The following is a 23,043-nucleotide window of genomic DNA, read 5'->3' as shown; positions in this document are numbered from 1 at the left end:
GCCAATCTTTGGTCGTCGTGCAAGGAGATAGACCCAGTCTGTTGGGAAGCGACTGATTACAGAAGATGAGGCTCAACTGTCAGTAAATCTTCATAATATCCAACGACGTCCTCCAAGATGTCCTGAAGTGATATGAAGACATCTTCTCCAAGGAACTGGGCCAGATTACGGGTGTAAAATCCAAGATGTATGCCAATCAGAATTCAATGCCCAAGTTCTTCCGAGCCAGACCCGTGCCATAGACTTGCATCAGAAGGTTGAAGCAGAGCTAAAGAGATTGGAAGAGCTGGATATGATCACGTTGGTTCAGTTTTCAGAGTGGGCTGCGCCGATAGTCTTTGTCCTTAAACCTGATCATTTGATAAGGATTTGTGGGGACTTTAAGCTGACCTCAGTCATGCCTACCTGCAACTAGAGTTGGATGAGGAGTCTCAGATGTTTGCTACAATTAATACCTACAAAGACCTTTACTAGTATACCAGGCTGCCATTTGGCATTGCTTCAGCCTGCGCCATCTTCTAGCGCATGATGGAAAATCTCCTTCAGGGAATTCTCACGGTGGTGGTTTACCTTGATGGCGTGCTGGTCAATGGCCCTACACCAGAAGAACAATGGCCAACCTAGAGGAAGTATTAAAGAAATTTTGTGATGCAGGGGTCTGCCTAAAACCAGAAAAATGAACTTTTAAGGCCTCAGAAGTGACGTCCCTAGGATTTTGAATTGATGCGACAGGTGCACCCCTAAAAGAAAAGTTAACGGCCATATTGGACAGCCCTGCACCCAAAAATGTCAGCAATCGTAAATCCTTCGTTGGTATGTGATGCACGATCAATGACCACTAAAGCGAGGTTGTAGTCCAACTGAAGGCTTTAATAAGCTAGATATTTCCCCAGCAGCTCAGGTACAGGATGAGGGCTGCTGGGGCAGCACGGGTTCTTATACTCCACCTATCAGGGCGGAGCTATTATACACTCTATCCAATAGAAAGCATCCCACAAAATATGACACAGTATATGGAAAGGCTCAGTAAACCAAGGTCCACCACACTAAGAAAACAAAAAGGGACGGTCAATAGAGAATTAAAGGTGCTATATTTAAATGCGCGCAGTGTACGGAACAAGGTAGATGAGCTTGTGGCCCAGATTGTGACTGGCAGGTATGATGTGGTAGGCATCACAGAGACATGGTTGCAGGGGGTTCAGGACTGGCATTTAAACATCCAGGGATTCACAACCTATCGAAAAGACAGAGAGGTGGGCAGAGGGGGCGGGGTTGCCTTGTTAATTAGGAATGAAATTAAATCAATAGCACTAAACGACATAGGGTCCGATGATGTGGAGTCTGTGTGGGTAGAGTTGAGGAACCACAAAGGCAAAAAAAACATAATGGGAGTTATGTACAGGCCTCCTAACAGTGGTCAGGATCGGGGGCACAAAATGCACCACGAAATAGGAAGTGCATGTCAGAAAGGCAAGGTCACAGTGATCATGGGGGACTTCAGTATGCAGGTGGACTGGGTAAATAATGCTGCCAGTGGACCCAAGGAAAGGGAATTCATTGAATGTTTACAGGAGGGCTTTTTGGAACAGCTTGTGATGGAGCCCACGAGGGAACAGGCCATTCTGGACTTAGTGTTATGGAATGAGCCAGACTTGATTAAAGATCTTAAAGTAAGGGAGTACTTAGGAGGCAGTGATCATAATATGGTCGAATTCAATCTCCAATTTGAAAGAAAGAAGGTAGAATCAGATGTAAAGGTGTTACAGTTAAATAAAGGTAACTACAGGGGCATGAGGGAGGAACTGACGAAAATCGACTGGGAGCAGAGCCTAGTGGGAAAGACAGTAGAACAGCAATGGCAGGAGTTTCTGGGATTAATTGAGGACACAGTACAGAGGTTCATCCCAAAGAAAAGAAAGGTTATCAGAGGGGGGGTTAGGCAGCCATGGCTGACAAAGGAAGTTAGGGAATGCATCAAAGCAAAAGAGAAAGCCTATAATGTGGCAAAGAGTAGTGGGAAGTCAGAAGATTGGGAAGACTACAAAAACAAACAGAGGATAACAAAGAGAGAAATAAGGAAAGAGAGGATCAAATTTGAAGGTAGGCTAGCCAGTAACATTAGGAATGATAGTAAAAGTTTCTTTAAATACATCAAAAACAAACGGGAGGCAAAAATTGACATTGGGCCGCTCCAAAATGACGCTGGTAATTTTGTGATGGGAGACAAGGAAATAGCTGAGGAACTGAATAAGTACTTTGCGTCAGTCTTCACAGTAGAAGACATGAGTAATATCCCAACAATTTCGGAGAGTCAGGGGGCAGAGTTGAATATGGAAGCCATCACAAAGGAGAAAGTGCTAGAGAAACTAAGAGGTCTAAAAATTGATAAATCTCCGGGCCCAGATGGGCTACATCCTAGAGTTCTAAAGGAGATAGCTGAAGAAATAGTGGAGGCGTTAGTTATGATCTTTCAAAAGTCACTGGAGTCAGGGAAAGTCCCAGAGAATTGGAAAATCGCTGTTGTAACCCCCCTGTTCAAGAAGGGAACAAGGAAAAAGATGGAAAATTATAGGCCAATTAGCCTAACCTCGGTTGTTGGCAAGATTCTAGAATCCATTGTTAAGGATGAGATTTCTAAATTCTTGGAAGTGCAGGGTCGGATTAGGACAAGTCAGCATGGATTTAGTAAGGGGAGGTCGTGCCTGAAAAACCTGTTAGAGTTCTTTGAAGAGATAACAAATAGGTTAGACCAAGGAGAGCCAATGGATGTTATCTATCTTGACTTCCAAAAGGCCTTTGATAAGGTGCCTCACGGGAGACTGCTGAGTAAAATAAGGGCCCATGGTATTCGAGGCAAGGTACTAACATGGATTGACGATTGGCTGTCAGGCAGAAGGCAGAGAGTTGGGATAAAAGGTTCTTTTTTGGAATGGCAACCGGTGACGAGTGGTGTCCCGCAGGGTTCAGTGTTGGGGCCACAGCTGTTCTCTTTATATATTAACGATCTAGATGACGGGACTGGGGGCATTCTGGCTAAGTTTGCCGATGATACAAAGATAGGTGGAGGGGCAGGTAGTATGGAGGAGGTGGGGAGGCTGCAGAAAGATTTAGACAGTTTAGGAGAGTGGTCCAAGAAATGGCTGATGAAATTCAACGTGGGCAAGTGCGAGGTCTTGCACTTTGGAAAAAAGAATAGAGGCATAGACTATTTTCTAAACGGTGACAAAATTCATAATACTGAAGTGCAAAGGGACTTGGGAGTCCTAGTCCAGGATTCTCTAAAGGTAAACTTGCAGGTTGAGTCCGTAATTAAGAAAGCAAATGCAATGTTGTCATTCATCTCAAGAGGCTTGGAATATAAAAGCAGGGATGTACTTCTGAAGCTTTATAAAGCATTAGTTAGGCCGCATTTAGAATACTGTGAGCAATTTTGGGCCCCACACCTCAGGAAGGACATACTGGCACTGGAGCGGGTCCAGCGGAGATTCACACGGATGATCCCAGGAATGGTAGGCCTAACATACGATGAACGTCTGAGGATCCTGGGATTATATTCATTGGAGTTTAGGAGGTTGAGGGGAGATCTAACAGAAACTTACAAGATAATGAATGGCTTAGATACAGTGGATGTAGGGAAGTTGTTTCCATTAGCAGGGGAGACTAGGACCCGGGGGCACAGCCTTAGAATAAAAGGGAGTCACTTTAGAACAAAGATGAGGAGAAATTTCTTCAGTCAGAGAGTGGTGGGTCTGTGGAATTCATTGCCACAGAGGGCGGTGGAGGCCGGGACGTTGAGTGTCTTTAAGACAGAAGTTGATAAATTCTTGATTTCTCAAGGAATTAAGGGCTATGGAGAGAGAGCGGGTAAATGGAGTTGAAATCAGCCATGATTGAATGGTGGAGTGGACTTGATGGGCCGAATGGCCTTACTTCCGCTCCTATGTCTTATGTCTTATGTCTTATGTCCACCAATGGTGCTTTAGCCTATCAGGAGCCGTAATACCTATAATACCACATTCACCCCCTGTTAAAAAAGAGTCCGGCGGGGGTGGTGGCCAGAAACTACAAAACATAACAACATGGTATAATTAGTTATGGAGGTACCGTAATACCTCCGTACAGTGTTTAGTATCTATTTACAAGTCTGGTACCTATGTACATTTGATGGTTTATATTTACAGATTACAGTTAAAATGAAGCAATCAGTCAAACGGGGGCCCTGGGCATCCTCTGTGATCGTCGGAGCCTCGGTGGTGACTCTGGTGGAGGCTCGGGCGTCTGTGACCCCGGGAACGTGGCTTCGATCTCCATGGCAGCTTCGTCACCCCTAGATGGCGCTGGTGGGGAAAACGGTTGACCTGGGAAAGGAGCGCCTGTGGGGGGCGTCGGTGGGTGGGGAGGGCCTAGACGGGGGCCGCGGAAGGACTGATCCTCCTGTGAGGTGCTGCAGTGGAGGGGAGGGTGGGACTGGTGGCTGGAATGTGCGTGGAGTTCCGGCGGGCTCCAGGTTCCGTAGGGAGCCCGTATCTTGTCGGCCGTCGGGGTACGTCATGTAGGCATACTGGGGGTTAGCATGATTGGTGGTCGTACAGAGTAGTGACCGGATGGAGTGAAGGGCATCCGGGAGGACTTCTTGCCAGCGGGTGACTGGGAGGCCAGTAGGACGGTCTTCCAGACTGTTCCGTTCTCCCTCTCTACCTGTCTGTTACCCCGGGGGTTGTAACTGGTCGTCCTGCTCGAGGCGATGCCCTTGCTGAGCAGGAATTGACGCCGTTCGTCGCTCATAAAGGAGGATCCCCTATCACTGTGTATGTAAGCGGGGAACCCGAACAGTGCAAAGATGCTATGGAGGGCCTTGATGATGGTGGTGGCGGTCATGTCGGGGCAGGGGATGGCGAATGGGAACCGGGAGTACTCGTCAATCACGTTCAGGAAGTACGTGTTGCGGTCGGTGGAGGGGAGGGGGCCTTTGAAGTCCATGCTGAGGCGTTCAAAGGGATGGGAAGTCTTTATCAGGTGCGCTCTCTCTGGCCGGTAGAAGTGCTGTTTGCACTCCGTGCAGATTTGGCAGTCCCTGGTGGCAGTCCTGACCTCCTCGATGGAGTAGGGCAGGTTGCGGGTTTTGACGAAATGGAAAAAGCGAGTGACCCCCGGGTGGCAGAGGTCCTAGTGGAGGGCTCGGAGGTGGTCCACTTGTGCGGTGGCACATGTGCCGCGGGACAGGGCGTCAGGAGGCTCGTTTAGCTTCCCGGGACGATACAAGATCTCGTAGTTGTAGGTGGAGAGTTCGATCTTCCACTGCAAGATCTTGTCGTTTTTTAAAATCTTGCCCCGCTGTGCATTTTCGGACATGAAAGCCACCGACCGTTGGTCAGTGAGGAGAGTGAATCTCCTGCCGGCCAGGTAATGCCTCCAATGTCGCACAGCTTCTACTATGGCCTGGGCCTCCTTTACGACTGAGGAGTGGCGGATTTCGGAAACATGGAGGGTACGGGAGAAGAAGGCCACGGGTCTGCCCGCTTGGTTCAGGGTGGCCGCCAGAGCTACATCGGACGCATCGCTCTCGACCTGGAAGGGGAGGGACTCGTCGATGGCCTGCATCGTGGCCTTTGCAATGTCTGCTTTGATGCGGCCGAAGGCCTGGCGGGCCTTTATCGACAGGGAAAAGCTGTGGATTGGATCAGGGGACGAGCCTTGTCTGCATAGTTGGGGACCCACTGGGCGTAGTAGCTAAAAAACCCTCGGCAGCGTTTCAGGGCCTTGGAGCAGTGAGGGAGGGGGAACTCCATAAGGGGGCGCATGCGTTCAGGGTCGGGGCCTATAACTCCATTTCGCACTACGTAGCCGAGAATGGCTAGACGGTCGGTGTTAAACACGAATTTATCCTTATTGTATGGTAGGTTAAGGATTTTAGCGGTCTGGAGAAATTTTCGGAGGTTGGTGTCGTGGTCCTGCTGGTCGTGGCCGTAGATGGTGACATTATCGAGATACGGGAATGTTGCCCGTAAACCGTACCGGTCAACCATTTGGTCCATCTCGCGCTGGAAGACCGAGACCCCGTTGGTGACACCAAAGGGAACCCTTGAGAAGTGATAGAGCCGCCCGTCTGCCTCGAAGGAAGTGTATTTGCGGTCACTAGTGCGGATGAGGAGCTGGTGGTAGGCGGACCTGAGATCCACCGTGGAGAAGACCTTATGATGCGCGATCCTGTTTACCAGGTCGGATATGCAGGGGAGAGAGTACGCGTCCAGCTGCGTAAACCTGTTGATGGTCTGACTGTAGTCGATGACCATCCTATGCTTCTCCCAGGTCTTTACCACCACTACTTGAGCTCTCCAGGGGCTGTTACTGGCTTCAATGACCCCTTCCCTCAGTAGCCTTTGGACCTCTGACCTAATAAGGATCCGGTCCTGGGCACTGTACCGTCTGCTCCTGGTGGCGATGGGTTTGCAATCCGGGGTGAGGTTCGCAAACAGGGAAGGCGGGTCGACCTTAAGGGTCGCAAGGCCGCAGACAGTAAGGGGGGGTATAGGGCCGCCGAATTGGAAGGTCAGACTTTGAAGGTTACACTGGGGTGTAGTCGGGCAGAGGTGGGGAAGGACGTAGAGATGGACATTTTTAAACTCCCTTCCCTGGACTGTGAGGTTTGCTACACAAAACCCCTTTATCCCCATTGAGTGGGAACCGGAGGACAGTGAGATTTTTTGATTAACAGGGTGGATGAGGAGGGAACAGCGCCTTACCGTGTCGGGATGTATGAAGCTCGCCGTGCTCCCAGAGTCGATTAGGCAGGATGTCTCGTGCCCGTTGATGAAAATGGACATCGTAACGTTGAGAGTGTTCGAGGTCGAGACTGATTAGGGTCACCGATGCCAATCGCAGTAGTTGAGAGTTCTGTTCGGGCAGTGTGTGGTTGGCCGAGCTGGGGTCCTGGGGGTTCATCCAAGATGGCGTCGCCCATTGGTCGCACATGGCCGGGGGTGCACAAAATGGCAGCGCCCATCCCTCCAACGTGGCGTCCGCAGAACAAGATGGCGGCGCCCGGGGTCCGCACGTGGCCCTGGGATATGGAGGTGGCGGCGACCGCTGGCCGCACGGGGCCTATGGAGGAATCTGTGGTTGCAGACCGCATTCGCCGCTGGAGACAGCGGCCACCACTTGGGCCTGACATACCCCCACGAAATTGCCCTTTTTGCCGCATCCCTTGCAGGTGGATGCGCTGGCGGGGGTGCTTGGCCTGCCCGCAAAAGTAGCAGCAGGTCCCCTCGGGGTTGCCAGGCCGCCTTGCAGCGCAAGCCTGTGGGGGAACGGGGGAAGTCTCGTGGTCGGCCGCGGCGGGGTTCCACACTGCCCAGGGGGCTGCCGCGCGGTCGGGAACGTAGGCGCAGGCGTTCCTGGTCATTAGGGGGGAATTCATCTCAACTCGGGCCCATAAGGAGAAGGCTGAGCGGACGGAATTGGACAGATTGGTAGCTGAAATTTTCAGGTGGACAGGAGATATGTGGAGTCTCCGGATGACTATTTTCGAAGGAGTGTCACAGACTGCAGCTGGAATTTGGGCTCCTGTCCACAAGTAAGACGGAGGGACAGATGAGGAGGGTAAAGGGGGTGGTGTATGAATATGGGGAAAAAAACAGCAGGATGCTGGCGTACCAGCTGAGGAAACAGGAGGCGGCGAGAGAGATTGGGAAAGTGAGAGATACAGCGGGTAAGGTGGTTTTGGATCCGGCGGGGGTAAATGATATGTTTCGGGGGTTTTATAGTGAATTGTATAAATCGGAACTCCCAGCCGGGGAGGAGGGTAAGAAGTGATTTCTGGGAGGGCTGGAGTTCCCGAGGATAGACGAGGGGTTGGTGGAGGATTTGGGAGGCCCAATTGGGCTTGGGGAGGTTGCAGAAAGGTTGGTGGCCATGCCATCGGGTAAAGCCCTGGGACCAGACGGATACCCGATTGAGTTTTATAAAGAGTTTTCCAGGCTGTTGGGGCTGCTCCTGGTAAAGGCTTTTAATGAGTCAATGGAGCTGGGAGTGCTCCCCCCCAATATTATCGCAGGCATTTATTTTGAAACAGGATAAGGATCCAGAGAGCTGTGGCTCGTATAGGCCAATCTCCCTGTTAAATGTAGATGCAAAATTGCTGACAAAGATCCTGGCCACACGCATAGGGGATTGTGTTCCGGGGTTAATAGGGAGGGCAAGACGGGATTTGTTAAGGGACGACCCCTAACTCCAACATTAGGAGGCTCCTAAATGTGATAATGATGCCTGCGGAGGGGCGCAAGGTCGAGGTGGTGGTGGCCATGGATGCAGAAAAGGCCTTTAATCGAGTGGAGTGGAGGTACTTGTGGGATGTTCTGGGAAGGTTTGGGTTTGGGCAGGGTTTTGTGCAGTGGGTCCGGTTGCTATATCAGGCACCGGTGGCGAATGTAAGGACAAACCAGGCTCAATCAGAATATTTTAGTCTGTGCCGGGGGACGAGGCAGGGGTGTCCACTCTCCCCACTACTATTTGCCCTGGCCATAGAGCCTTTGGCAATGGCGGTGAGAGCAGCGAACATTTGGCGGGAGATAGTGAGAGGAAGGGTGGAACATAGGGTCTCGCTCTATGCAGATGACTTGCTCCTTTATATAACAGATCCGTTGGGGGGAAGTGCAGGAATAATGGGGATATTGGAGGAATTTGGTCGGTTCTCTGGTTAAAAACTGAATATGGGCAAGAGTGAGGTTTTTGTGATCCAGGCAAGGGGGCAGACTAGGAGACTGAGGGAGATGCCGTTCAAAGTGGGGGGAGGGAGTTTTAGGTACCTGGGGATTCAAGTGGCAAGGGACTGGGGTCAGCTACATAGACTAAATTTGGGCAGGGTGATTGAGCAAATGAAAGGGGACTTCCGAAGGTGGGACGTGCTCCCGCTGTCACTGGCGGGGAGGGTACAGAATGTGAAAACGATAGTCCTCCCAAGATTGCTGTTCGTGTTTCAGTCTCTTCCAATCTTCATCCCCAAGGCATTTTTTGGAAGATGAATGCGACGATCTCGGGTTTTATATGGGTCGGGAAAGCCCCGAGGGTGAAGAAGGTCCTTCTTGAGCGGGGGCGTGGGGAGGGGGGCTTGGCCCTTCCGAACTTTATTAATTACTACTGGGCGGCTAATATATCGATGATTAGGAAATGGGTAGTGGAGGAGGGGTCTGTGTGGGAGTGAGTGGAGGCGGCATCTTGCAAGGGCATGAGTCTGAAGACTTTGTTAATGGCACCTCTGCCATTCTTGCCGGCTCGGTACTCCACAAGCCCAGTGGTAGTGGCAGCCCTGAGAGTGTGGGGGCAATGGAGGCAGCACATGAGACTGGAGGAGGCGTCGGTGTGGTCACCGATTTGTGATAATCCCCGGTTCGCCCTGGTGCGGCTGGACGGGGGCTTCAGAAGGTGGCAGCGGACAGATATTCAGAGATTTGGGGACCTCTTTATTGAGGAGGGTTTCCCGAGCCTGGAGGAGCACGGAGAGGAGTTTGCATTAGCGGGTGGGAATGGGTTCCGGTACCTGCAGGTACGGGATTTTGTCCGAAGGCAGATCCCGAGCTTTCCTCGCCTCCCACTAAGGGGGCTACAGGATAAGGTGTTGTTTAAAACTGGTGTGGGGAGGGAGGGACACGGAAATATATAAGGAACTGATGGAGTGGGAAGGGGTCCCAATTGGGGAGGTGAAGAGGAAGTGGGAGAAAGAGCTGGGAGGAGAGTTGGAAGTCAGGTTATGGGAGTAGGCCCTGAGGAGAGTCAATGCATCTTCATAGTTTGCAGCTCCCCCCGCCGCCACGCCCCCACCCCCGCAATGTTCACACACATCTTCCACCCCCTCAAAGAGCCGGCTCATCCTCACCCTTGTAAAGTGTGCTCTTTTCACCACCTTCAGCTGTATCAGCCCAACCTTGGACACGAGGTGGAGGCGTTCACCCTCACACCAGAACCCTCCTCCATACCCTCTCCCAACTCTTCCTCCCACTTTGCCTTGATCCCTTCCAGTGGTGCCTTCTCCTCTTCCAAAATAGCCCCATAAACCGCCGATACTACCCCCTTCTCCAGTCCCCCTGTCATCAGCACCTCCTCCAGCAATGTGGATGCAGCCGTACCGGGAAGCTCTGAATCTCCTTTCTGGCAAAGTCTCGAACCTGCATGTGTCTAAATATTTCCCCCTGCTCCAGCCCATACTTCGCTCCCAGCTCCTTCAATCCTGCAAACCAGCCCCCAAGAAACAAATCTTTTAGTGTCTTAATTCCTTTCTCCTCCCACCTCCGAAAATTTTCGTCCCACGTCCCTGGCTCAAATCCATGGTCTCCCCGAATCGGCATTACCCTTGACCCTGTTCCCAACCCGAAGTGTTGGCGAAACTGCCTCCAAATTCTCAACGAAGCTATTATTACCGGACTCCCCGGGTATCTCCCCGGGGCCTTCGGGAGCGGCACTGTCGCTAGCGCCTTCAATCCCGACCCCCTACCCAAACTCTCCTCCATTCTGACCCATAGGTAATCATCCCTTCAATCTCTCTAAAAAATGCCTTTGGCAGGTAAATCGGCAGGCATTGAAAAATAAACAGGAATCGCGGCTGCATTTAACTGCCTGTACCCAACCTGCCAGTGACAGAGGGAGACCATCCCACCTTGCCAGATCAGCTTTCACCCTCCCCACCAAACTAGAAATGTTGTACCTGCGAAGCCCCCCCCCCACTCACGGGCAACCTGCACCCCCAGGTATCTAAAGTGAGTCCCTGCCCTACGGAATGGCAGCCCCCCCACCCCTGCTCCCACCCCCTGCCGAGACACCACAAAATATTTACTCTTGTCTCAATGTAATTTGTACCCCGAGAAGAACCCAAACACCCAAAGCAGTTCCATTATCCCCCTATTGACACACTCGGTTTTGTCATGTATAATAACAAGTCATCGGCGTACAAGGACACCCTATGCTCTATCCCCCCCTCCACACTATCCTTTCCATACCCCCAAACTTCTTAACACGATGGCCAATGGCTCAATAGCGAATGCAAACAGCAGGGGGGGACATAGGACATCCCTGCCTAGTCCCACCGTGGAGAGGAAAGTTTTACAAGCTTATGTTATTTGGATGGACACATGACCTCCGCTCCTTGTATAGTAACTTTACCCAGTCCACAAATCTTGGTCCAATCCCAAACCGCTCCAGAACGGCCATGAAGTACCCCATTCTACCCGGTCAAATGCTTTCTCGGCGTCCATTGCCACAACCACCTCTGTTTCCTTATCCTCCTAATGTTCAACAAGAGCTGCGTCCACGTTTAAAAGTGATATGGGCCTTTACGACCTACACTCCATTGGATCCTTATCTTTCTTAAGTGACAGGGAGATCAATGCCTGCCCCAAAGTTTGTGGTGACACCCCCTTCCCTATCGCCTTCACAAACATCCCCACCATCAGCCGGACCAGCTTATCCTTGAATTTTTTATAATATTCCACTGGAAACCCATCCGGCCCTGCCACCTTCCCTGACTGCATCCTCCCAATCGCATCTTTTATCTCCTGCTCCACCATTGCCCCTTCTAATGTAGCCCTGTCCCCCTCCCCTAACCTCGGGTATCCAACCCATCTAGAAATCCTTGCGTCTCCCGGCCTCCCCCAGGTGACTCTGACCTGTACAACCTCTCATAGAATTCCTTAAAGACCTTGTTAATCTGATCTGGAGCTACCATCAACTTCCCTGCCCTGTCCCGCACCTGGATAATTTCCCTTGCCGCAGCTTCCCTCCGGAGCTCACCCGTCAACTTACTCTCTATGCTCGTAAACTGCACCCCTTGCTCGCCTCAAGTGAAATACCGCCTTCCTGGTAGATAGTCGGTCAAAGCTCGCCTGGAGTTCCTTCCTCTTTTCCAACTTTGCTGGGTCCCCATCTTCTGCATACCTCCTATCTACCTCCAGCATCTCATCTATTGCCATCTGCCACTCCAACCTCTCCTCTTTGTCCACCCTGGCCTTGAACGAGATCACCTCACCCCTCATCACCGCCTTTCGAGCCTCCCAGACAACCGCCTTCGACACCTCCCACATACAGTTAAAACCTACATATTGCTCGATTACTTTTTCAATTTTGTCACAGAACCCTCGGTCCCCCAACAGTCCCACATCTAACTTCCACCCTGGTCTCTGTACTACCCCTTTCTCTAGTACCATATCCACCCAATGCGGAGCATGATCTGATATTGCAATGGCCGAGTACTCCGACCCTTTAACCCCAGCTAGCAGCGCCTTCCCCACCATGAAAAAGTCGATCTGCGAGTACACCTTATGGACCGCTGAGAAAAACGAGTGCTCCCGCTCCCTCGGGTGCAGAAACTTCCAAGGGTCCACCCCTCCCATTTCCACCATTAGCCCAGCCAGTGCCTTCACCCCCCCCTGACGGGACCAGCAAACGTGGCCATGACCTGTCCAACCTTAGCTCCTGCAACAAGTTCCAGGCCCCCCCCCACTATCAGTTTGTGTGTGTCCAAGTCGGGGATGGCCCCAAACACCTTCTTCGCGAATCCCACATCGTCCTAATTGGTACCGTATACACTTAACAGCACCACTAATCTCCCCTCCAGCTCCCCTGTCACAATCACATACCTGCACCTTGATCTGCAAACACCTTCGCCATCTGGAACCGTGCCCTATTGCTGACCACTACCGCTACCCCTCGAGCCCTTCCGTCAAATCCAGAGTGAAACACCTGACTAACCCAGCCCTTTTTAAGTTTCACTTGATCCTTCACCCTCAGTTGAGTCTCCTGCAGCATTGCTACATCGGCCTTCAAACTATTAAGATGCGCAAGCAGCCTTGACCTCTTGATTGGGCCTCCCAACCCCCTCACGTTCCACGTGACTATCCGAACTGGGGGTCTCACACCACCCTTCTTTTCCACCATCATCATATCACCGGGCCCTGCCCCATGAGCCTGACCCGTACCTATCCATTATTAACATCGAAACTCCTCCCCCTTCCCAGAGTCCCCCCTGCACTTTCCCACAAAAAAAATCTCACCCAGTATCGATCCTCCACCCCCCCCTCCCCCACTTGCTTGCCTCATAGGCCCATCGAAACCTGCTAAACAGGCTCCAATGTCTGCAGCCCTCCTCGCACCTCACCTCCGTTCACTAGCCGACTTTAGTTAGCTAGCGCGGTGCCCCCCCATATGCATACTGTCCCCTCCCACCCAGTCCCAGAAGAAAAACAATCTAACCCATAAAATTCAATAAAATAATATATAACCATTGCAACAAAAACAAGGGAACAAAAATGCCAATCAAACCAAACAAAAACTTAAACTCTATAACAATGTGAAGTCAAGTAAGTTACAATACAGGTCAATGAAAAGAAAGTTATTTATAAATTTTCCAGCTCCCCAATCACAGTCCACGATCTCTCTTCCAGCTCCACTCCTCACTTCAGTCCCAAGCCTTCTGCTTTCATGAACGCCTCAGCCGCCTCCACCGTTTCAAAGTAAAAATCTTTGACGTTGTACATCACCCTCAGCCTTGCTGGGTATACCGTAACAAATCGCACCCCCTTGTTGTACAGTGTCGCCTTTACTCGTCCGAACGCCGCTCGTCTCTTTGCCAACTCCACAGTCAAGTCCTGGTCAATCTGAACTCTAGCACCATCCTACTGCACCTCCCGCTTCTGCTTCGCCCAGTGTAACACCATCTCCTCCATGCAGTACTTATGGAAGCAGATAATTACTGCTCTCGGTGGCTCATTTACTTTGTGTTTCAGCCTTAACGACCGATGAGCTCGGTCCAGTTCATATCGGGAAGGGCCTTCACCCTCCCCCATCAACTCCACCAGCATCTTAGCGAAGTACTCTGTTGGCCTTGAGCCCCCTACCCCTTCGGGCAAGCCCACAATTCTGATTGTGCCACCTCGAGCGGTACTCTGTCCTCTGTTGACCTCCACCACCCTCCACAGCCATGACCTCGGTAATCCTTCCCACTGTAAGTAGTGCAGCCCCACCACGCGGTCCGGCATCCGCCATCTTGTCAGCGCTTTTACTGATCCTCTCATCCGAGGCGAACCCGCGTTTCCTCCCTTCTTCACTGCTGTTTTTGCCATCCCTTAACTACGTAGTATTTTTCTCCTTCTTTCTTCGATTGTAAAATAAATAAATAATAATAATTTTTAAAAATTAAAAAAAAACAATTTTAAATTAAAAAAATTTAAAAAATTAAAGTTTAAAAAATCTCTTCCCCTGGGGCCAGACTTCAAACATCCCAAACATTCATTTTCAGCAGGGGCCACCCAATGTGTGCTGCTCCCTCTCTACATTCGTCCTGGATTCGGGTCTCATATGTTTAAAAACTTAAGCCACCTTTTACTCGTTGATGTTGCTGATTGAGTTTGGTTGAAGTATTCTACATTTCCAGAAGCAAAGATTCCTTTGCATTTTTATATAACCACAAATATTCAAAAATAAATTCTGGTTAAAAGTAAACAACCTGCTTCATCTCAGGAAATTGGAGGAAGAGGGTAGAACCCGTGAGGTTTACAGACAGAATGGCCCCAGATCATGAAGCCATGACACCAGGGAGGCACAATGCCACTTTGCGGGTATGTTCGAGAATATCAAATGTCCAGAATGTCACTGTTCCAGTGTAATGATAATAATCTTGCCATACTGAGCGACTGACCTTTTCTTTCAATCCTTCAAGGAACGTAGGTGTCGCTGGCTAGGCCAGCATTCATTGCCCACCTCTCATGTCCCTTGAGAATGGTGATGAGCTGTCTCCTTGATCGGCAGTCTGTGAGGTTAGGAAAACAGACGGTGCTGTTAGGGAGGGATTTCCAGGGTTTTGACCCAGTGACAGTGAAGGAACGGTGATATATTTCCAAGTCCCAATCAGTAAGGGCAAATAAGAACCTCCACGATAGTCCTCTCTACTATACTCCCCATACACACACAACTGTGTGGCAAAATGTGGCTGGGACTTCCGGTGGGGTGGGCGAGCAGGGCGGCCGCAAAAAAAAGAGTCCCGCCGGTGGCTGCGATTCGCGGCGATTTCGGGGAAATCCCCGAGACCCCACGCACTCCCCGACTATCGTCGGCCTTTGGGGCCGCCACGAGCAGCCAGCGGGGCCGGTTTAAAAACCGGCGAAGAAACCCGCACGGGTGTCGGGCGGCGGAGGCTGAGGCGCCGGGCCCGGCAGGTCAGAGCAGTGGGGGCGGAGCTTCGAAGAGGTCGAGGCAGCAGGCCTGAGGCCCGAGCACCATGTAGGGAGGGTGCTCCACGTCGGATGGCTCCCACCTAGGAAGAAGAAGGTTAAAGCCTGGTCCCAGGTGAATGTAGAGGAAAAAGAAAGAAGATTTATGGAAGTTTGGTAAAAGTTTTTTTTTCTCAAAAAAGAAGAATGTCAGATTGATGAAGGGCAGGAGGGTGAAGGGGGAGGGAGGAGAAAGGAAAGAAGATAAAAAACAATAAGCCGCTAAAAGATGCGAAAAGCAGCGTCAAGGAAAGGAGGAAACGCGGGTTTGCCGCCGAAGGAGAAGATGATCAAAAGCAAAAGTGTTGACAGGATGGCGGAAGCCAAACTGCAAGGCGGGACCGCACTACTTACGGTGGAGAAGATGACCGAGGTGATGGTGGTGGAGCTGGAAAAACGTTTGGTGAGGCACATGGAGGTCCTGAAGAAAGAGATGGCGGTCGTGGTGAGGTCATTGTTGGAGGAGGCAATCGGGCCGATCAGGGTGGAGGTGGCAAAGGCATCGGCCGAGGTGAGAGAGCAGGGCGAGGAGATGAAGGAGGTGGAGGAGGCCGTGACACGACACAGCGACCAGGTCACCTCGATGGGGGACGAGCTGCGGAGGGTGGTGGAGGTTAACAGAGGACTCCGAGCAAAGCTGGAAGACTTGGAAAACCGCTCAAGACGGCACAATTTGAGAATTGTGGGCTTGCCCGAAGGGACAGAGAGCCCAAGGCCAATGCAATACTTCGCTAAGAAGTTGGCAGAGCTGATGGGGGAGGGTGAGAACCCCACCCTGTACGAGCTAGACCGAGCTCATCGGTCATTAAGGCCGAAGCCCAAAGTGAACGAGCCGCCAAGGGCAGTAATTATCTGCTTCCATAAGTTTTGCATGAAGGAGAAAGTATTAAGCTGGGTGAAGCAGAAGCGTGAGGTGCTGTGGGATGGTACTGCGGTTCGGATCTACCAGGACTGGACGGTGGAGTTGGCAAAAAGACGAGCGGCGTTTGGGCGAATGAAGGCGGCTTTGTACAAGAAGGGGGTGCGATTTGGTGTGGTGTACCCGGCAAAGTTGAGAGTAACATATAAAGCCAAAGACTTTTATTTTGAGACAGCGGAGGCGGCTGAGGCGTTCGTGAGGGCAGAAGGCTTGGGACAGACGTGAAGAGCGGAACTGGAAGAAAGACTGTGGACTGTGTTTGAGTGGCTGGAAAATGTACAAATGTACAAATGTTACAACTTTCTTTTTACTGATTTGTATTGAAATTTGAAATTTACTTCTCTTTGCAGTGTTACAGAGTTCAAGTTTATGGCGTTCTGTGTTGCGACAGTTAAATGTTATGTTAGTGAATTGTAGGGGTTGGATTGGTGGGTTTGTTTTGGTGCTTTTTTCTCTGGGACTGGGCGGAAGGGGGCGAGAGGTATTGGCGGGGGGGAGCCACCCGCGCTAGCTAACTAGAGTCAGTTAGTGAACAGGGGTGAGGTGAGAGGAGGACTGCGGATGTTGGAGCCTGGATAGCAGGCTTCAATGGGCCTACGAGGCGAGCAAGAGGGGGGGGAAGGGAGGGATGTTGGGGGATGTTTTTGTAGGGGGGGTTCTTCGGAGGGGGGGAAGGGGCTCGATGTTAACAATGGACAGGGGTGGGTCAGGCTTATGGGGCAGGGCCCGGTGGTATGGTGATGGTGGATAAGAAAGGTGGGGGGGGTGAGAGACCCCCAGTAAGGATAATCACGTGGAACGTGAGAGGGCTAGGAGGTCCGGTCAAGAGGTCAAGGGTGCTTGCACATCTTAAAAGTTTGAAAGCCGATGTAGCAATGCTGCAGGAGACTCACTTGAGGGTGAAGGACCAGGTGAGACTTAAAAAGGGCTGGGTTAGCCAAGTGTTTCACTCCGGATTTGATGGAAGGGCTCGAGGGGTAGCGGTGCTGGTCAGCAAAAGGGTACGCTTCCAGATGGAGAAGGTGGTGGCAGATCAGGGGGGTAGATATGTGATTGTGACAGGGGCACTGGAGGGGAGATTAGTGGCGCTGTTAAGTGTATGCGATCCCAATTGGGACGATGTGGGATTCGCGAGGAAGGTGGTTGGGGCTATTCCCGACTTAGACACGCATGAGCTGATTGTGGGGGGGGGACTGGAACCTGGTGCAGGAGCCAAGGTTGGACAGGTCACGGCCGCGCTCGCTCGTCCCATCAAGGGGGGCGAAGGCGCTGGCTGGGCTAATGGTGGAAATGGGAGGGGTGGACGCTTGGAGGTTCCTGCACCCAAGGGAACGGGAGTATTCGTTTTTCTCAGCGGCCCATAAGGCATACTCGCGGATCGACTTTTTTGTGGTGGGGAAGGCTTTGCTGGCTGGAGTCAAGGGGTCGGAATACTCTGCAATTGCAGTGTCAGATCACGCTCCATATTGGGTGGATATGGTGCTAGAGATTCAGATTTCTGGATAACTGGGGCTCTTTCTGGGGAAGGTGGGACCTCTACAGACAGGATGGTCTACATCTGAACCTGAGGGGCACAAATATCCTGGGGGGGGAGATTTGTTAGTGCTCTTTGGGGGGGTTTAAACTAATGCAGCAGGGGCATGGGAACCTGGATTGTAGTTTTAGGGTAAGGGAGAATGAGAGTATAGAGGTCAGGAGCACAGATTTGACGTCGCAGAAGGGGGCCAGTGTTCAGGTAGGTGGTTTGAAGTGTGTCTACTTCAATGCCAGGAGTATACAAAACAAGGTAGGGGAACTGGCAGCATGGGTTGGTACCTGGGACTTCGATGTTGTGGCCATTTCGGAGACATGGATAGAGCAGGGACAGGAATGGATGTTGCAGGTTCCGGGGTTTAGGTGTTTTAGTAAGCTCAGAGAAGGAGGCAAAAGAGGGGGAGGTGTGGCACTGCTAGTCAAGAGCAGTATTACGGTGGTGGAGAGGATGCTAGATGGGGACTCTTCTTCCGAGGTAGTATGGGCTGAAGTTAGAAACAGGAAAGGAGAGGTCACCCTGTTGGGAGTTTTTTATAGGCCTCCTAATAGTTCTAGGGATGTAGAGGAAAGGATGGCGAAGATGATTCTGGATAAGAGCGAAAGTAACAGGGTAGTTATTATGGGAGACTTTAACTTTCCAAATATTGACTGGAAAAGATATAGTTCGAGTACAATAGATGGGTCGTTTTTTGTACAGTGTGTGCAGGAGGGTTTCCTGAAACAATATGTTGACAGGCCAACAAGAGGCGAGGCCACGTTGGATTTGGTTTTGGGTAATGAACCAGGCCAGGTGTTGGATTTGGAGGTAGGAGAGCACTTTGGGGGCAGTGACCACAATTCGGTGACGTTTACGTTAATGATGGAAAGGGATAAGTATACACCGCAGGGCAAGAGTTATAGCTGGGGGAAGGGCAATTATGATGCCATTAGACGTGACTTGGGGGGGATAAGGTGGAGAAGTAGGCTGCAAGTGTTGGGCACACTGGATAAGTGGGGCTTGTTCAAGGATCAGCTACTGCGTGTTCTTGATAAGTATGTACCGGTCAGGCAGGGAGGAAGGCGTCGAGCGAGGGAACCGTGGTTTACCAAGGAAGTGGAATCTCTTGTTAAGAGGAAGAAGGAGGCCTATGTGAAGATGAGGTGTGAAGTTTCAGTTGAGGCGATGGATAGTTACAAGGTAGCGAGGAAGGATCTAAAGAGAGAGCTAAGACGAGCAAGGAGGGGACATGAGAAGTATTTGGCAGGAAGGATCAAGGAAAACCCAAAAGCTTTCTATAGGTATGTCAGGAATAAGCGAATGACTAGGGAAAGAGTAGGACCAGTCAAGGACAGGGATGGGAAATTGTGTGTGGAGTCTGAAGAGATAGGCGAGATACTAAATGAATATTTTTCTTCAGTATTCACTCAGGAAAAAGATAATGTTGTGGAGGAGAATGCTGAGCCCCAGGCTAATAGAATAGATGGCATTGAGGTACGTAGGGAAGAGGTGTTGGCAATTCTGGACAGGCTTAAAATAGATAAGTCCCCGGGACCTGATGGGATTTATCCTAGGATTCTCTGGGAGGCCAGGGAAGAGATTGCTGGACCTTTGGCTTTGATTTTTATGTCATCATTGGCTACAGGAATAGTGCCAGAGGACTGGAGGACAGCAAATGTGGTCCCTTTGTTCAAAAAGGGGAGCAGAGACAACCCCGGCAACTATAGACCAGTGAGCCTCACGTCTGTAGTGGGTAAAGTCTTGGAGGGGATTATAAGAGACAAGATTTATAATAATCTAGATAGGAATAATATGATCAGGGATAGTCAGCATGGCTTTGTGAAGGGTAGGTCATGCCTCACAAACCTTATTGAGTTCTTTGAGAAGGTGACTGAACAGGTAGATGAGGGTAGAGCAGTTGATGTGGTGTATATGGATTTCAGCAAAGCGTTTGATAAGGTTCCCCACGGTAGGCTATTGCAGAAAATACGGAGGCTGGGGATTGAGGGTGATTTAGAGATGTGGATCAGAAATTGGCTAGCTGAAAGAAGACAGAGGGTGGTGGTTGATGGGAAATGTTCAGAATGGAGTACAGTCACAAGTGGAGTACCACAAGGATCTGTTCTGGGGCCGTTGCTGTTTGTCATTTTTATCAATGACCTAGAGGAAGGCGCAGAAGGGTGGGTGAGTAAATTTGCAGACGATACTAAAGTCGGTGGTGTTGTCGATAGTGTGGAAGGATGTAGCAGGTTACAGAGGGATATAGATAAGCTGCAGAGCTGGGCTGAGAGGTGGCAAATGGAGTTTAATGTAGAGAAGTGTGAGGTGATTCACTTTGGAAGGAATAACAGGAATGCGGAATATTTGGCTAATGGTAAAGTTCTTGAAAGTGTGGATGAGCAGAGGGATCTAGGTGTCCATGTACATAGATCCCTGAAAGTTGCCACCCAGGTTGATAGGGTTGTGAAGAAGGCCTATGGAATGTTGGCCTTTATTGGTAGAGGGATTGAGTTCCGGAGTCGGGAGGTCATGTTGCAGCTGTACAGACTCTGGTACGGCCGCATTTGGAGTATTGCGTACAGTTCTGGTCACCGCATTATAGGAAGGACGTGGAGGCTTTGGAGCGGGTGCAGAGGAGATTTACCAGGATGTTGCCTGGTATGGAGGGAAAATCTTATGAGGAAAGGCTGATGGACTTGAGGTTGTTTTCGTTGGAGAGAAGAAGGTTAAGAGGAGACTTAATAGAGGCATACAAAATGATCAGGGGGTTGGATAGGGTGGACAGTGAGAGCCTTCTCCCGCGGATGGAAATGGCTGGCACGAGGGGACATAACTTTAAACTGAGGGGTAATAGATATAGGACAGAGGTAAGAGGTAGGTTCTTTACGCAAAGAGTAGTGAGGCCGTGGAATGCCCTACCTGCTACAGTAGTGAACTCGCCAACATTGAGGGCATTTAAAAATTTATTGGATAAACATATGGATGATAATGGCATAGTGTAGGTTAGATGGCTTTTGTTTCGGTGCAACATCGTGGGCCGAAGGGCCTGTACTGCGCTGTATTGTTCTATGTTCTATGTTCTAGAAGGGGGCAGCGCAGAGACCGGGGTGGAAACTGGATGTGGGGCTTTTGGGGAACCAAGTATTCTGTGAGAAAATTGAAAAGGTAATTAAGGAATATGTAGGTTTCAATTGTACGGGTGAGGTGTCGAAGGCAGTCGTCTGGGAGGCTCTAATGGCGGTGGTGAGAGGTGAGGTAATTTTGTTTAAGGCCAGGGTGGATAAGGAGGAGAGGTTGGAGCGGCAGAGGGTAATAGATGAGATGTTGGAGGTAGACAGGAGGTATGCAGAGGATGGGAACCCGGCGAAGCTGGAAAAGAGGAAGGAACTACAGGCGAGCTTCGACCGACTGTCCACCAGGAAGGCGGTGCGCCAACTGAGACGAGCAAGGGGTGCAGTTTATGAAAATGGAGATAAGGCGGGGTATGTTAGCAGGTCAGCTCCAGAGGGAGGCAGCGGCAAGGGAAATTCTTCAGGTGAAGGATAGGGCAGGGAAGTTAGTGGTGGCCCCAGTGCTGATTAACAAGGTTTTTGAGGAGTTTTATGAGAGGTTGTACAAGTCAGAGCCACTCGGAGGAGACCGTGAGATGCAGGAATTTCTCGATGGGTTGGAGTACCCGAGGCTATGGGAGGGGGACAGGGCTACATTAGAAGGAGCAATAGTGGAGCAGGAGATAAAGGATGCGATTGGGAGGATGCAGTCGGGGAAGGTGGCAGGGCCGGATGGGTTTCCGGTGGAATATTATAAAAAATTTGAGGATAGGTTGGCACCCCTGATGGGGATGTTTGAGGAGGCGATAGGGAAGGGGTGTTGCCACAAACCTTGGGGCAGGCATCGATTTCCCTGTTACTAAAAAAAGATAAGGATCCGACGGAGTGTGGGTCGTATCGGCCCAAATCACTTCTGAATGTGGACGTAAAAGTGTTGGCGAAGGTACTGGCGAGTAGGCTGGAGGAGTGCCTTCCGAAGGTAATAGGGGAGGATCAGACGGGGTTCGTGAAAGGGAGGCAGCTGTTTTCGAACATTAGGAGGGTTTTGAACGTTGTTATGGCACCGGCGGAAAGAAAGGAAACAGAGGTAGTTGTGGCATTGGACGCCGAGAAGGCGTTTGATCGGGTAGAATGGGGGTACCTGATGGCAGTGCTGGAGCGGTTTGGGATTGGACCAAGGTTTGTGAACTGGGTAAAGCTATTATATAAGGAACCGAAGGCGAGTGTCCGCACAAATAATATCAGTTCGAGATATTTCTCTCTCAATCGTGGGACGAGACAGGGATGTCCTATGTCCCCCCTGCTGTTTGCACTTGCGATTGAGCTGTTGGCCATCGCATTGAGAAGTTCGGGAGCATGGAAAGGAATAGTGCTGGGGGGGATAGAGCATAGGGTGTCCTTATATGCCGACGACTTGCTGCTGTATGTGTCGGAGCCGAGTGCGTCGATAGGAGGAATATTGGAGCTACTGCGGGTATTTGGGTCTTTCTCGGGGTAGAAGTTGAACCTGGACAAGAGTGAGTACTTTGTGGTGTCTCGGCCGGGGGTGGGGGCAGGGGTGGGGGGGCTGCCATTCATAGAGCAGCGACTCAATTTAGGTATCTGGGGGTGCAGGTTGCCCGGGAGTGGGGGAGGCTTCGCATGTACAACATCACTAGTTTGGTGGGGAGAGTGAAAGCCGATCTGGCAAGGTGGGACGGCCTTCCTCTGTCACTGGCAGGTCGGGTACAGGCGGTTAAAATGAATGTGTTGCCGCGATTCCGGTTTATTTTTCAATGCCTACCGATTTTCCTGCCAAATACCTTTTTCAGGGAGATTGAGGGAAGGATTACCTCATTCATATGGGGAGGGAAGGTGGCCAGAGTGAGAAAGGTGCTGCTACAGAGGGGAAGGCAGGCAGGGGGTTTGGGTCTCCCGAACTTGTTGTACTACTACTGGGTGGCGAATGTGGAGAAAGTGCAGAGCTGGGTCAGAGGGGTTGATTCCCAGTGGGTCAGAATGGAGGAGAGTTTGTTCAGGGGGTCGGGGCTGAAGGCACTTGCAACAGCGCCGCTCCCGATAGCTCCGGGGAAATATTCAGGGAGTCCGGTAATAATAGCTTCATTGAAAATCTGGAGGCAGTTTTGCCAATACTTCGGGTTGGGTTTAGGGTCAAGGGAAATGCCGATTCGGGGGAACCACAGATTTGAGCCAGGGAGGTGGGATGGAAGTTTTCGGAAATGGGAAGAGAAGGGGATTAAGACACTAAAAGATTTGTTTCTTCGGGGTCGGTTTGCAGGATTGAGGGAGCTGGAAGCGAAGTATGGGCTAGAG

The sequence above is a fragment of the Scyliorhinus torazame genome, chromosome 10, assembly GCF_047496885.1.
Source record: "Scyliorhinus torazame isolate Kashiwa2021f chromosome 10, sScyTor2.1, whole genome shotgun sequence".
Classification (NCBI taxonomy): Eukaryota; Metazoa; Chordata; class Chondrichthyes; order Carcharhiniformes; family Scyliorhinidae; genus Scyliorhinus; species Scyliorhinus torazame.
The sequence above is the reverse complement of the archived record's forward strand: the minus strand, read 5'-3'. Positions refer to the sequence as shown.